This window comes from Rattus norvegicus, chromosome 9 (genome assembly GCF_021556685.1).
Source record: "Rattus norvegicus strain SHRSP/BbbUtx chromosome 9, alternate assembly SHRSP_T2T, whole genome shotgun sequence".
NCBI classification, from domain to species: domain Eukaryota; kingdom Metazoa; phylum Chordata; class Mammalia; order Rodentia; family Muridae; genus Rattus; species Rattus norvegicus.
This window is the reverse complement of record NC_141542.1, coordinates 121823721-121836639: the sequence shown is the minus strand read 5'-3', so window position 1 is coordinate 121836639 and position 12919 is coordinate 121823721. Positions and strand designations below refer to the sequence as shown.

The 12919-nt window shown below is 43.8% G+C and overlaps 1 protein-coding gene and 1 long non-coding RNA gene across 12 annotated transcripts in view; one reads left to right on the top strand and one right to left on the bottom strand.

Moving 5' to 3' along the window:
- Ptprm (protein tyrosine phosphatase, receptor type, M) overlaps window positions 1–12919 on the top strand; it is a 701363-nt gene that overhangs the window by 585891 nt on the left and 102553 nt on the right.
- On the bottom strand, window positions 2842–11819 carry LOC120094812 (uncharacterized). Its single transcript, XR_015629878.1, has 4 exons — window positions 11717–11819; window positions 9538–9632; window positions 5988–6090; window positions 2842–5265 (listed from the first exon to the last, which is right to left on the bottom strand). It is a non-coding gene; the product is annotated as an uncharacterized LOC120094812 (long non-coding RNA).

Genomic DNA, 12919 nt, shown 5'->3' with positions numbered 1-12919 from the left:
CACACACACTCATTCACACTCACACACACTCATTCACACATACTCTCACACATATAAACACACACTCTCACACACTCACTCACACACTCACACATACACACACACTCACACACTCATTCACATTCACACACACTCACACACACTCTCACTCACACACATATACATACACTCACACACACTCACTCTCACACACTCACACATACACTCACACATCAGTTTTTAAATTTTAAGACATGAAACAAACTCAGCCATATAAGTGAACTCACGCATATCAGTAATAACCCTAAATAGCAAATGCGCTTGGTGGAAACATGGGTAGATGGAAAGTACCATAGCCTGTCAAGGGTCTGCTTCTACCTGTGGTTGTAGCCTCCACATGAGCTCTTTGGGACAAGTGCTCAGCACAGAAGCAAAAACTGACATGTGCAGTTGATAAGAGACACAACTTATGGAGTAGTTGAAAGTATATTGCAGGTAAAGACTGATTGGGAGAGAGATGGTGAAGTTGTATTGAACTTAGACAGAGTAAAATGTAGCAAAAACACCAGTGAAGGCATCACCATTGTGTAGCAACAGACGTTCACCTTGCTTAGAAGAAATAACTTAGGTGCAGAGAGCCCTCATAAGGAAACTAAATGCTCATCTAGGAATGTATGGAGCACTGCCCTTGACCAATCTCTGTAAGCGATTAAGAAAGCTGCCAGTGTAGACATTACTAAGAGGCATTCACACACTGCAATGCATTTTCCTTGAATAATTCAGTCAGGTTGAAAATAATAGATTAAAATATTTTTAATCCTTTGTTTCTAAGGAATTCATAGCTCAAAGAAAATAGTATAACAAAAATTTGAAAGTATTTAATACCCTGGAAAGATAATATAAATTTTCTATCACAACTGGGTGTGTGACCACTGGTACTTAGAGGGGAAGTGAATGTTCTTAGTTCACTCTTACACTGTGAAGAGAACAGGTGGGGGGTCACGTTTAGCAAACCATTTAGGGATTGAGGGCAGAATTGATTCAAAGGAAGTAGAAGGAAATCAGTAAAGAGCAGAAACAAAAATAAATTGATTTGATGAATGCTAAAAATAAACAAAGACAGACGTTATTTCTTTAAAGTGAATAATAAAACTAGAAACTTACAGCAGAAATATTTGAGTAACAAGACAAATAGTATTTATCATAACAGCATTTCTAAATAAAGACCAAATACACAAATTTCTATGAAAATACTAAATATGAAACTGACGCAAGGAAAAAATGAGAGGTCCTGAAGGCACTCATAAGTACTGAAAAGAAAATGAGAAACAAACAAAATGAGAAGTTGAATCTCAAAACTCAAGAGGTAGGAACGGGCAGGTCTCTGTGAGTTCTAGGCCAGCCTCATCTGCATAACAAGTTCCAGGATAGCCAAAATTTTAGACTCTGTCTTAAACATACATGCATACATACATACATACATACATACATACATGCATACATACATACATACATGCGTACACACAGAGAGACAGACACACACAGAGAGACAGACAGACAGACAGACAGACAGACACACACACACACACACACACACACACACACACAATCTCCTTTGAGCCATAAATTACTTCTTGATAAACCCCAGAGCTAGTAAGTTTTATAGGCAACTGCTTATCTATGAGAAAGAGAATTTGAATCTTACATGAGTTCTTTTCTTCTTTTTATTGATTGTGTATGTGGCCATTTCATACATATACATAATATATTCTGCTTACTCTCTCCCCATCTGGCATTTGTTCTGTGACTCATTTAGTTTACCCAAGGCCTGGGAAACAGAACCAAAGGCAATGACCCCCTGGATTTATCAGTAGCCAATAGTTGAGCAGAGAGAGGAAGGACCCCATGAACCTCTCTTCCACCCATGACTATTGGGGGCTTTTTTTATACAAGCTCACAATTTTATTGTCTTCATAACAGAATCCAGTTAGAACAGAATCACTTCTTGTTTTCCCTTTCTGTCACCTCCCGTTCCAAATGCCTGCGTCTCTTTCTAGCGAGACACACAAGTGCTACAGTTCAGTCTCCTTTGTACTTTCAGCCATTCTGCAACTGGTAGGCTTAGGCTATCCACCACATTGACTATTTCCTGCTATCGTGAAGCTTTTCCCGGGCATACCAAGTGTCCTTGCCCTTCCTGTCCTGAGTCACTGGGTTGGGCAGGTTTCATGCAGAAAGAACAGTAGATTTTAGAAGCACCCACCAAGTTTGCAGGGGTGTTCCTAGCACAGGAATCGAGGGGCCCATTTGTATGCACCCCTGTTGCAGACATCTTTAGCTGTTGTAAACTCCTGATTGCCCAGGAGCAGATTTTCCCAGCTCCCACCCTGTCTTCAGCTCTCACATTCCTTCTCCCAAGTTCCCTGACCCTTGGAGGTAGAATTGCTTTTAGGGATGAGTGCTGTTTTAAAGAGAACCGAGAAAAATATATACACGAAAGCTATTGAGTTCACTTTGCAAAACAGAAAATAGTTTCACTCTCAATAAGAAAAAGAAAATATAGTGACAGGCTAAAGGCACAAACTAACTGATTTTAAAAAGGTCACTAGTAAACATTTTTTAATGTACACATGAACAAACTAGGTGTGCCTCAGGAGAGAAGTGCTGGGAGAATAGATGAAAACTACATTAATGATATGACTTATATGTATTAAATCAATGCCCTAATATATTTTCAACAAACAAAAAAAAAGAACAGATAGTATCTTGTATCTTAAAATAGATGTCAAAAGAACATTTGATCAAATCTCATATCTATCCAGGGAAAATAATATTGAGAACAGAAACAGGAGAACGTTTCTCTACCCAGTCACAACTGATTTTTTTCCTTTTATTGAAAATAAGATTTTTTTCTCACAATGCATCATACACTGCCCCCTCTTCCTGCTGAATCCAGTTCCCCCCCACCTCCCCTCACATCTGGATCCACCCCCTTTCTGCCTCTCATTAGAAAACAAACAGGCTTCTAAGTGAAAACAATAGAATGAAATTAATACATCAGAATTTGACAAAACATGCAAAGAGAAGGAAAAGAATCTAAGAGGAGACACAAGAATGAGATGCCCACTCGTGTGCACCATCAAGAATCCCATAAAAGTACTAAACAGGAAGCCGTAATACCTATGCAGAAGACCTGGCACAGAACGAGCTGGCCCTGTGTCTCAGTCTCTGAGTTCACATGAGCTTTGCTCTTGTTGACTTAGGGGGCCTTGTTTTCCTGGTGTCCTCCGTCTCCCTGAGGGGAGGGATTTGATGGAGACACACTGTTCAGGGCTGAGTGCACAACTGATTGTTAATTAGTGGGAAGGAAACAAAGCAAAGGCCAAGACAACGATGCTCATCTACGGAAGTTGTGGGTTCGCTCAGCCTAGCTTAAGCCTTGTACCCGAGGCATGCCCAGAACCCGTTATTTCATGTGTGTGATTTCATTATTCAAACAAGTCCCTGCCTGCTTCACCGAGCTAATGCGCCCCAGAAGCATTCTGGTCCTTTGACTCTAACCCTGAGCTTGCCACTCGGCTGAACTTAGGGAGGGAAACTCTGCCACAGAGATCCAGACACCTTGAAAGAAAGCACCCCCTTAAAATGAGTGCATTGAGGTACCTAAGAGTCACCTGTATTTAATATGTGGTCATCTACCATTGGGAACAAGTTGTCACCAAGAGTCCTGATGGCACCTCTTGCTTATGCTGACACACTGGGGCCCCGAAAGGGTGACATCAACAGACGCTCACTTCCTCCTCCTATGCCTTGGCTTGCCATAGTCATCCTTGTGTTTAGACCTGCCCCAGTGTCATTTTGGCCTAATGTGATGAAGACATCAATCACTTTATACATCTTCAGTTTAACTTAAGTCACACACACACACACACACACAGATTCATATATACATATATGCATGTACATATATGTAGATACACATATATGTATACACGTGTGTGTGTGTGTGTGTGTGTGTGTGTGTGTGTGTGTGTGATATCACTCTCACCCTTTCCTCTCTCTATCCCTTCTCAGGTATCTTCCCTCTAGCCCCTGCCATCTGTCCCCACTCTCAAATTGATAGATGTTTTCTTTATAACTGTGTGTGCACAACTACATAAATTCAGCATTCTGGGTCTGTCTTTTTCCTTCCTTGTGTATATACAGTTTCAGTGTTAACTATTTTGTATTAGAGAACAGTAAAAGGGCTCATCTCTGAGAGACATTGATTCTTCCTCTCCTCATGAATTGCCTGTAGTTCTTTGTCTAGGTATAAGACACCATGAACTGTCCCTTTAAAAACCTATCTTCACCTTTACCCTCATTCTGAGATACCATAGCTTGGGTTATAATGTTTTGGACAGGAACCCAGTTCATTCCATAGCATTAAGAAAAATGCACTTCTTATTTGGGAAAGCTTGGGACATCTTGTCATTTGTGATCCAACCGAGAGACCTCTATTAGGGAAGCACAGAATCTTATCATCAGAATAAAATAAAATCTTACATATCACATCCAAAGAAACTTAAGTGACATAACCTTCTAGCCACAGTCCAGGTTTGGGGGGATGGGGGAGAAAGAGGTCCTTGGAAATCAAGTGCTTGGAAGAGGCATGTTTGAGCCAGGCTCAAATGCAGCAACTTAGCAAAATTAGGAAAAGAGATACCTGAAGACATCCGATCCAAGGCGCGGCCTCCTACTCGGGCAGTGCCCACCCCATCTCCTGTGAGAGCCACTTGTGCCTACGATGAAGGCACAGCTCGTGCGCCTGCCTGCCTTGGGCTTTGGGAGGAGCCATAAACCGGTAACCAGCACCTTGTGTGGCTTTGGAGCTCCCTGGCAACACTGCAGTTCCTCTGGAGCGTTTAGGAAGCACTCGGACCCTCGGCTGCCATTTTAGACAGGAGCAACACCGTCAGGCAACTCAAATTCACTCATTCCTGGTGCACCTGAGCTGCTGTACCTCCCCCCTCCACAAAGCCCTCCCGGTCAAAGGTCAATCCCAATCCATGTCAGCTGTCGTGAAAACGAAATAAAATCTCCTTAGTGTTACGGAGTGGCTTGTGCTGGTTCCTTCGAGTTCATTCAGTTGGAAGTTGGGTTCAGAAGGGCGGGGCTTGCTGTGGTCCTCATGCACAGCGCTTTGTGTTTCAGTAAAGGAATCTAGCTTACAACGTGTCACGGAACAGCAGTCACGAGAAGGGCTGGCCCGTGTTAGGGCAACAGCTTGGTTGGATCCGCAGAACCCTGTGTTGGGAGAAAAATGGAAATTCTTTGTGATCCCACATAGAGAGTCTTATGTAATTGTCCCAGACATTCTAAGCATGGAAGATTGAAGGCAGAGAGTTGGCACCGAAGAGGCTCCACGGAGAATTTCTTTCAGGGGTAGAACAATTCCGGTACCACGTTGGTAATGTCTACGTAAGCCTACCCTGGAAGGGCACAGAGCAGTGTACACGTTGTACAGTTCCTAAAAACTTACCCTCTGACATAATTTAAATTTTATTTCAAGAGTACTGTTTACTAAAATAATGATAACGTGAAATTTAAAATAGTCTGGAGTCAATGTCAAGGAGACCATGACCGCTCTAACAAGGGGGTGAGGAGGAGGAGGGGGTCAGTTACGCCGGCCTCTCCCTGACACTTTGGATACATTGCTTAGCACAGTATGGAGACACAGGGAGTACACTGCACTGCCCTGGGGTGTCACCAGTGTGGCCTGGTATCCAGTTATTACCGCTGAACACAGTGTTCATTTTGATTAAAGGAAAAATTGCCTGGTGAAAATATTAAGCCTATTTTTTTTCTTTTATGAACCCTCTTGCAAAAATTCAAATTCTTTTTCAGGAGGGTTTTTTTTTTCTGAAATAAGCATCTAGATACAGAATGAAAGACCATCCCGTTTCGGAACAGACAGAGGCAGGGATGCCTGAGGCCTCAGAGCTCCGCTGTTTCCATTTCAAACTCACCCTGGGCTTGCTTCCATTTACGCTCAGCTCCGTGGCCTTCACGGAGCCATCCTAAGGTCACCGTCTCTTTGCTTGCAGTATCTTGGCTCTATTTTAATCCCTACTTTGGAAATAGAAGTGAAAAGTTAGACCATGCAGCCTCAAGCTTTTAATCTGTTATGGGGTTCCTTGAAACAAGATCAACTCCTCATTTAAAAACAAAGTTGCAGAATATAAATGTGACTTCCTGAGACTTCCTTTTAGCATCTAAGCGTGATTCAGTTGAAGTAACAGAATTGTGTCCTCAGGTTGTAATTCCAAAGAGGAAAGGACAAAAAGCACTGTACTGGGATATTACTCTTCATACATGATGGTAATTCATTTAAAATTAGATTGGATATATACACATATATTTCAATGCAATCTAGAAAATATACTTTTACATATCATATATACATATCTCCATGGACACTCTCAATGTGACAGTAATTCATCTAAAATTAATAGGATATATACATATATAGTTTTTCAATACAATATAGAAAATATACTTTTACATATCTCTTCACTGTATTAGATAGGTAGGTAGATAGATAGATAGATAGATAGATAGATAGATAGATAGATATCCATGGACACTCAGTGTGACAGTAATTCATCTAAAATTAATAGGATATATGCATATGTAGTTTTTCAATACAATATAGAAAAACCTACTTTACATATCACCTCACAATATTTGTGGCGTCTCACATATCCATGAACACTTGGATTCTTTCCACACAGTGGCTCTTGTGAACGGTGCTACCATGAACACAGGGCTCAACAATCCCTTTACTGTGTTAACTTTGTTTCTTTGGGTTATCTCTCCAATAATGGGATTGCTATGATTGTCAACTAAACATAAAAGGCAAGGCGAAAAATGAATGCCCAATATTATTTTTTGCTGTTTTGTTTTGAGATGAGGTTTATGTCAAGTCATTTAAGTTACCCTTGAACCTGTTTTTCAGTATGTTTATGGATTCTTTGAGAATGTCATCAATGCATTTATCATATTCGCCTGCCCCTGCTCATCCCCACAACTCCTCCCAGATCCACCCCTCTCCACGCAGCCCCAACTTAAATGTCCTCTCTCTGTCTCTTTTTTTTTTTTAACTAAGCCATCAGATCCAGTTTGTGTTGCCCATAGACTCCTAGGCTGCATGTACCTTAAAGAAAGCTGAATCATCCCCCAGAACCCCATCAACTCTCCATGACTCCTCAGTTAGGTATAGAAGCTCAAGAACCACTTTCCACCCCATGCTAGGAGGTGACTGGCTTGATCTTGTGTGCAGCTACTGTGGGTTCATGAGTGCTCCGGTCCTGTGATGCCGAGAAGACATTGTCGGTCTTCCCTAACCTCTGCCTCTTAAAGACTTCCTGTCACCTCTTCTGTGCTGGACCCTGAGCCCAGGGAAAGAGGTGTTCTGTAGATGCCCCATTTGTGACTAAGCATTCTGTCGACATTTACTCCCTGCACTTGGACCAGTTGGACATTTCTGCATTAACCACTGTCCACTGAGAAGCATCTCTAATGAGATCAGAACACTAATTTGTGGGTAGAGAAAGGAATTGAGAGAGCAGTCGCTACTCTGCCCGCTTCTCAGAATAAAAGGAGTGGGGTCACTCCTAGGCCTTATAAGCTCCCCAACCTTGGATTCTTGGCCAGATTTACAGTACCAAGCATGTGCTTCCTATGGGTCAGGATTTAAAATCAATTGTGACATGACTGATTACCCCATAACATGTATGTCACAGTAACGTGAAGCTTTCCAAGAGCCATGCTTCAAAATATCACATTGAAATGTTCATTATAGATAGGTGATAGATAATGGATAGATAGATAGATAATTGATAGATAGATAGATAGATGATAGATAGATAGATAGATAGATAGATGATAGAGATAGATGATAGATACAAAAGAGAGAGAGAATGAATAGATGATAGACAGACAGATATGATGTATGGATGTCCTGATTGACAGTGACCACTTACAAATACTGGTACTGTCCCTCAAAGGTCTCAGGTGAATGTCCCATGTTGAGGGTACTAAGTGTGGAGGGGCCAGGCACTTCTCTCTAAGACTGAGTCTGGGAGCAGTATAGATATGTGTGCCCAGAATGCTCTGGCCCTTTCCCTACAAGTTCCAGAGTCTCCATACATTATACTACTACTTGGATCTATAGCTACAAACTCTGTGTTCTCTTCTCTGATATCAATAGATTTTGTTTCTGTGCGTGCGTCTCTGTGGAGGTCAGAGGTCCACGTCACGTGTCTCCCGCAGCTTCTCTCCATTCTCCTTGTTCTTGAGACAGGCTCTCTCACTGGAACTGACACTAACTCACAAAGCAGCTTCACTTGAAGACAGCAGGCTCCTCAGCACTGGGGTCACAGACAGGTGCTGCCAACCTAGTTTTTCACAGATGCTAGAGATGCAGACTCGAGGTCCTCCCACTCTTGCAGCTAGCCACCTCTCCAGCTAGCCACCTCTCCAGCTAGCCACCTCTCCAGCTAGCCACCTCTCCAGCTGCTTACCCACTTTTAACTCAGACGGCAAACCTGTTTTAAAATATTATAGAAACCCAGTCATGAAAATTGAAAAACAGGGTTGTGGTAACTTGCTCTAGCTGAAAGTTTGTTATAGCTGGGATGAAAATCTGAGTCTCCCAGTCTGGGGCCTCTCACCTTTCTCTGTCTCTTTCACAACCTAAAAAGAGGCTTCAGGCTCAGGGAATAGCCATGAAATATGGCCAGGTTCGGGTCTGATGCCATTGTCCATTTGCTTGCTTGCTAGTGTCCTCTGTTTTCTCTCTTTACCCCCTGGGTAAGTTTTGCATTCATTATAACGGCATCAGTATTCATTTACAAGTCAATGTATCACATAGAATAACTCATTTAATCAAGTAGAGGAAAGTGAACAGGGTATAATGGAAACGGTGACAATGGATACGTCATGTAGCAAAGTTTAAAGAGATGATGCGAGATCCATCTCAGTCACTGTCGGCCCCTGGGGTTCACGCTCCACTTTCTTCAGCCTGCGCCTGCGGGTCCCAAAGCACACTACCCAGACGAAGTGCAGCTTTGACCGTGTGCGTACAAATGGGCAGTGCACTCCATCCAAGGCAGGCAGAAAGATAATGCATCTGTCCATTCAGGGTCGCCAAGGTGGGACAAACCACTCTGTCTCTATGGGATGTTCTTCGCAGCTTCCCAGAACTTCCGCCCCCGCCGATTAGGCTCAGCATCTCTTCCCAAGGCATAAACAACAGCTCCATGTCGGACTTGGCATCTCAGTAAAGGTGTCTAGTCTTCAGCAAGGAAGGACGTCTGGCTAAACTCAGCTAAGGAAGACCTTGTGTGACTCTGGAAATAATTCCCAGCTGCACTTTTCAGTAAAGTCGATACGAGCCAGCCAGAGACATGGCTCCATAGTGGAACATGCTAACCAAATGAATCAGCGAGCAAAGCCAGTGGACTTCCCATAGCAAAGTGGGATGAAATTATTTTTTGCACTAAAATGAAAAAGTACCTCTGAACTTCCTTCCCACGTTTTAAACACAGGTGTTCTTCGTAAACTTGCGTCTTTAATCATCTCGGCTCTGGTATTACAGGAGTAGCGGGGAACTGTGCCGAGAGATTTTATAAATTAATACATGTCAAAAGAGAGCCCCAAATTGCATATTAAAGTTCCTTTTCTGCTATACTTATTCACACCCAAGCCTGTCATCTCTTCAAATGTGTACTCTATCTTCCCAGTCCTGTCTGACAGAACTTATGTGCACTCCCAATTTCCAAGGTGAGAACTTCTTTAAAAGTCACAGCTTTCTGTAAGAAGTCACACTTAACGGCGGGTGTTTGTGGAATATTTGGTTTTAGTTCCTAACTAGATCTGCAAGCATTGAACAACCAGGAACTTAACAGTGAGCATGCACAGAGCATGGTAAGACCTTGGATTCAATCCCTTTCCTCAGAAAGAAAAAAAAAAATCTCATCTTGGCTCCCGGGTGTAGTGTAAAATCTGTAAAGGAAAAAGGCAAAGCCACTGGAGAGGGTGGGGTCAGAACAAATCGCCTGAGAGACAGCAACGAAAGTCAGCAACAGGGCCAGCAAAGCTGGCCTGTCATCAGAGTCTGGGGCTTTAACACCAGAGCAGTGGCTGGCAGCCTTGCTTGAGTGTTTACTGCATACCGCACTGCTTGAGCAACTTCTGCATGCTGCTCATGCAGACGGACCTCAGGCCTCACAGCTGTGGCACCAATAAGGAGACTCCCAGGGTTGCAAATAAGAAAGTGCCAGGGAGCCTGGGCCGTTTCCAGTAGCTCACTGTGAGGTGAGTGTGTGAACCACGGGGCAGCAAACAGACTGGTCCGGAGGTGTCTGCAGTAGTTCGATGAGAGATAACTAAGCACTTGCTTTTCCAGCTGCTCCCGGGACAGGAGCAGCTGGCATTTCCCGTCGAAGCATCCATTTGCTCTCCAGCAGTTTCCAGGTTACCTTTCCCCAAGGAGGCACTTCTGTTGCTTCTAGAAGAACTGGGTACCTCTCTCGTGGGCTTGCTGACAAATGTTTCGACTCTGGTGTAGAGCGGGAGGAAATTACAGTTCCAGGAAGTGCTGGTATCCCACACCCCAGCACTATTCGTACCTCAGGGGAAATGAAAACAACTCTTCTGCAGTATGGGCAGTAACTCTGGGGTTAGGGCTACAAAACTCTTTGGCTCAGATCCTCTCAGCTCCCTTGCAAACAGAGCAGCCCTTTCCTTCACGCCTGTGCCTGGTGGCTCCAACACCTCCCAGTGACAGTGGCCTCCTGGGGGTTAGCAGGGTAGTGCAGTGACAAGGGTTGATCCAAGTCTCTGAAAGATTGACCAATCTCTCGGACATATAGCTTAATCAAGAGAGAGGCAGGGATGACCCAAGCCCAGCTTGAAGAAGTCAACTTTGATTTGAGCATCACATGACAGATATTCATGCTGTTATAAATGTCCAGCCCCTGGCTATACCTGTCGTCACTCCATAATAAGCAGAAGAGACTCTAAGGAAGCCTGGATTGTATGCAGCCCCCCAGTGCTGAAAAGCCTCCATTGACAAGCCTTTAAAAAAAACCCTTTAGGGACAGGTTCCAGCAAGCCAGGGCTCCCCATATTCTAAACTTAAGAGTTTCCTCACAGATTCAAGCAGCCAGAAAAGCCTCCGAGTCAGAAGAAAACACCCCCCAGGGTTTCCACAGCATTGCAGAGAATCAGGGTCTTCCTTCTAAGCTGTCTCTTAAAGAAATGCAGACCAAGGAAGCATTGGCCATCCCCACGCTCTCACCCCTGCTGTTATGATTAGCACTGTAGTGGAGTTCACCCCAGTTCCACAGAGAGCACCCCTCATGAAGCAGCTGCAGCATACACCTCCCCTCCGTCCCTTCTCCCCATTCCTCATTCATTTAAGGAGCTTGTGTTTCACTTACCAGTTAGTTGCTTTTGCTTTCTTTCCTCTTCCCACGTGGTGGGTGTGCCCGCCCCTCCCACCCCCGTGTCTGCTTTGGTACACGCAAGGCATCCGTTCATCAACAGTAAGAGGAACCTGCTTAGAGCGATTCTGAACTGGGCACGCGTGAACAGAAAAACTGAATGTGCTTTAAATATCCAGGAAGGGTAGACTTCAAAGAGAACCATGACTTTGCCATGAATGTCACATATCTTTCAGAGTGACACTCACCAGCATAAGAAACACGTCCAGAAGCCCAGCCAGACACAGAGGGCCTCATTCTGCCCACTGACAGCTCCATTGGTCTGCGTTAGATTAGAAAGCAAGGTTGGGTAAAGGACAAATGTCGTCAAGATCCTCACCCTCCCAACACTCCAAATGGAGAAATTCTGCAGGTTCCTAATTGTGACCTTTTAAAAGGCCATTGGATTGCTAAGCGCTTAGCAACTTCTTTAAAAGACATAATGGCTGTGCCCATGTCAGTGGTGGTTTCTGCAGACACAGCACAAACGGGTCTAGATTCCACTTCTCACCCATTGCTACTTCTTCTGCCCTTGAAGTGACCAATACTTGGATGACTTTTGTCTTGCACGTTGGAGAAGGACAGTAGTAACCAGAGGCCACAGGAACCACTGAGAATGAACTCCAGGGCCCCTTTCCATCAGTGCTCCACTTTGTGACCATTCAGGCAAAGTAAAAGCCCCCCCCCTTGCTTTAGTGCTCCAGCAATAAATAGTTTATATGGACCTAATAAAATGCGATGGAAGAACCAGAGGAGAAATATACGGGCAAAAAACAAAGGAAGTCAGAGACTGCACGCCCCGGGGAGTTCATCTTCTCCTTCCAGGGTGATGATTTCAATAGTTTTAACGTGCAGAATTTTATTCAGAAGAGAAAGGGAGGAAAAATTCGATTTCAGAAGCTTCTAAAACACTTGACCCCTCACTGCCTGAAAACACTCTGTCGTTCCGTACAGCCTTGACCCCTAGCTGCATTCCCTCTGTCAGCTTCTCTGTTGAATAAGGTTTGCCTCCTCTTCTTTTAATATCTGAGATCCATGGCTTTTTTTTTAACAGACTGCATCATTTTGGAGTAATGTTCTCTCGAGGTGGGCCACTGAGATGTGTAATTACACCCTGTGGAAAATGGTGGTGGTGTGAGGGTGTGGGGGAAGATTATTGAATCACAAAAACATGTTCCCCTATTCAGGAAAAAATGACAGTGTGCAGGATGTCCAATTTCCTTCTGCCCTGTGACCATGGAGAGCACGCATCTTAAAGCAGAGAAGTCATTGGTATTCACGGGAGCCTGCCTGGCTTCCCTTTTATTGTTTCGGAAACTTATTACTCTTTCGGAGCGGTTCCCAGGCTTGCTGCCTTTTCTTGGTGTATATGAGCTAAGGTAGTCAGAGGAAACACTTTAATTACATTTTAA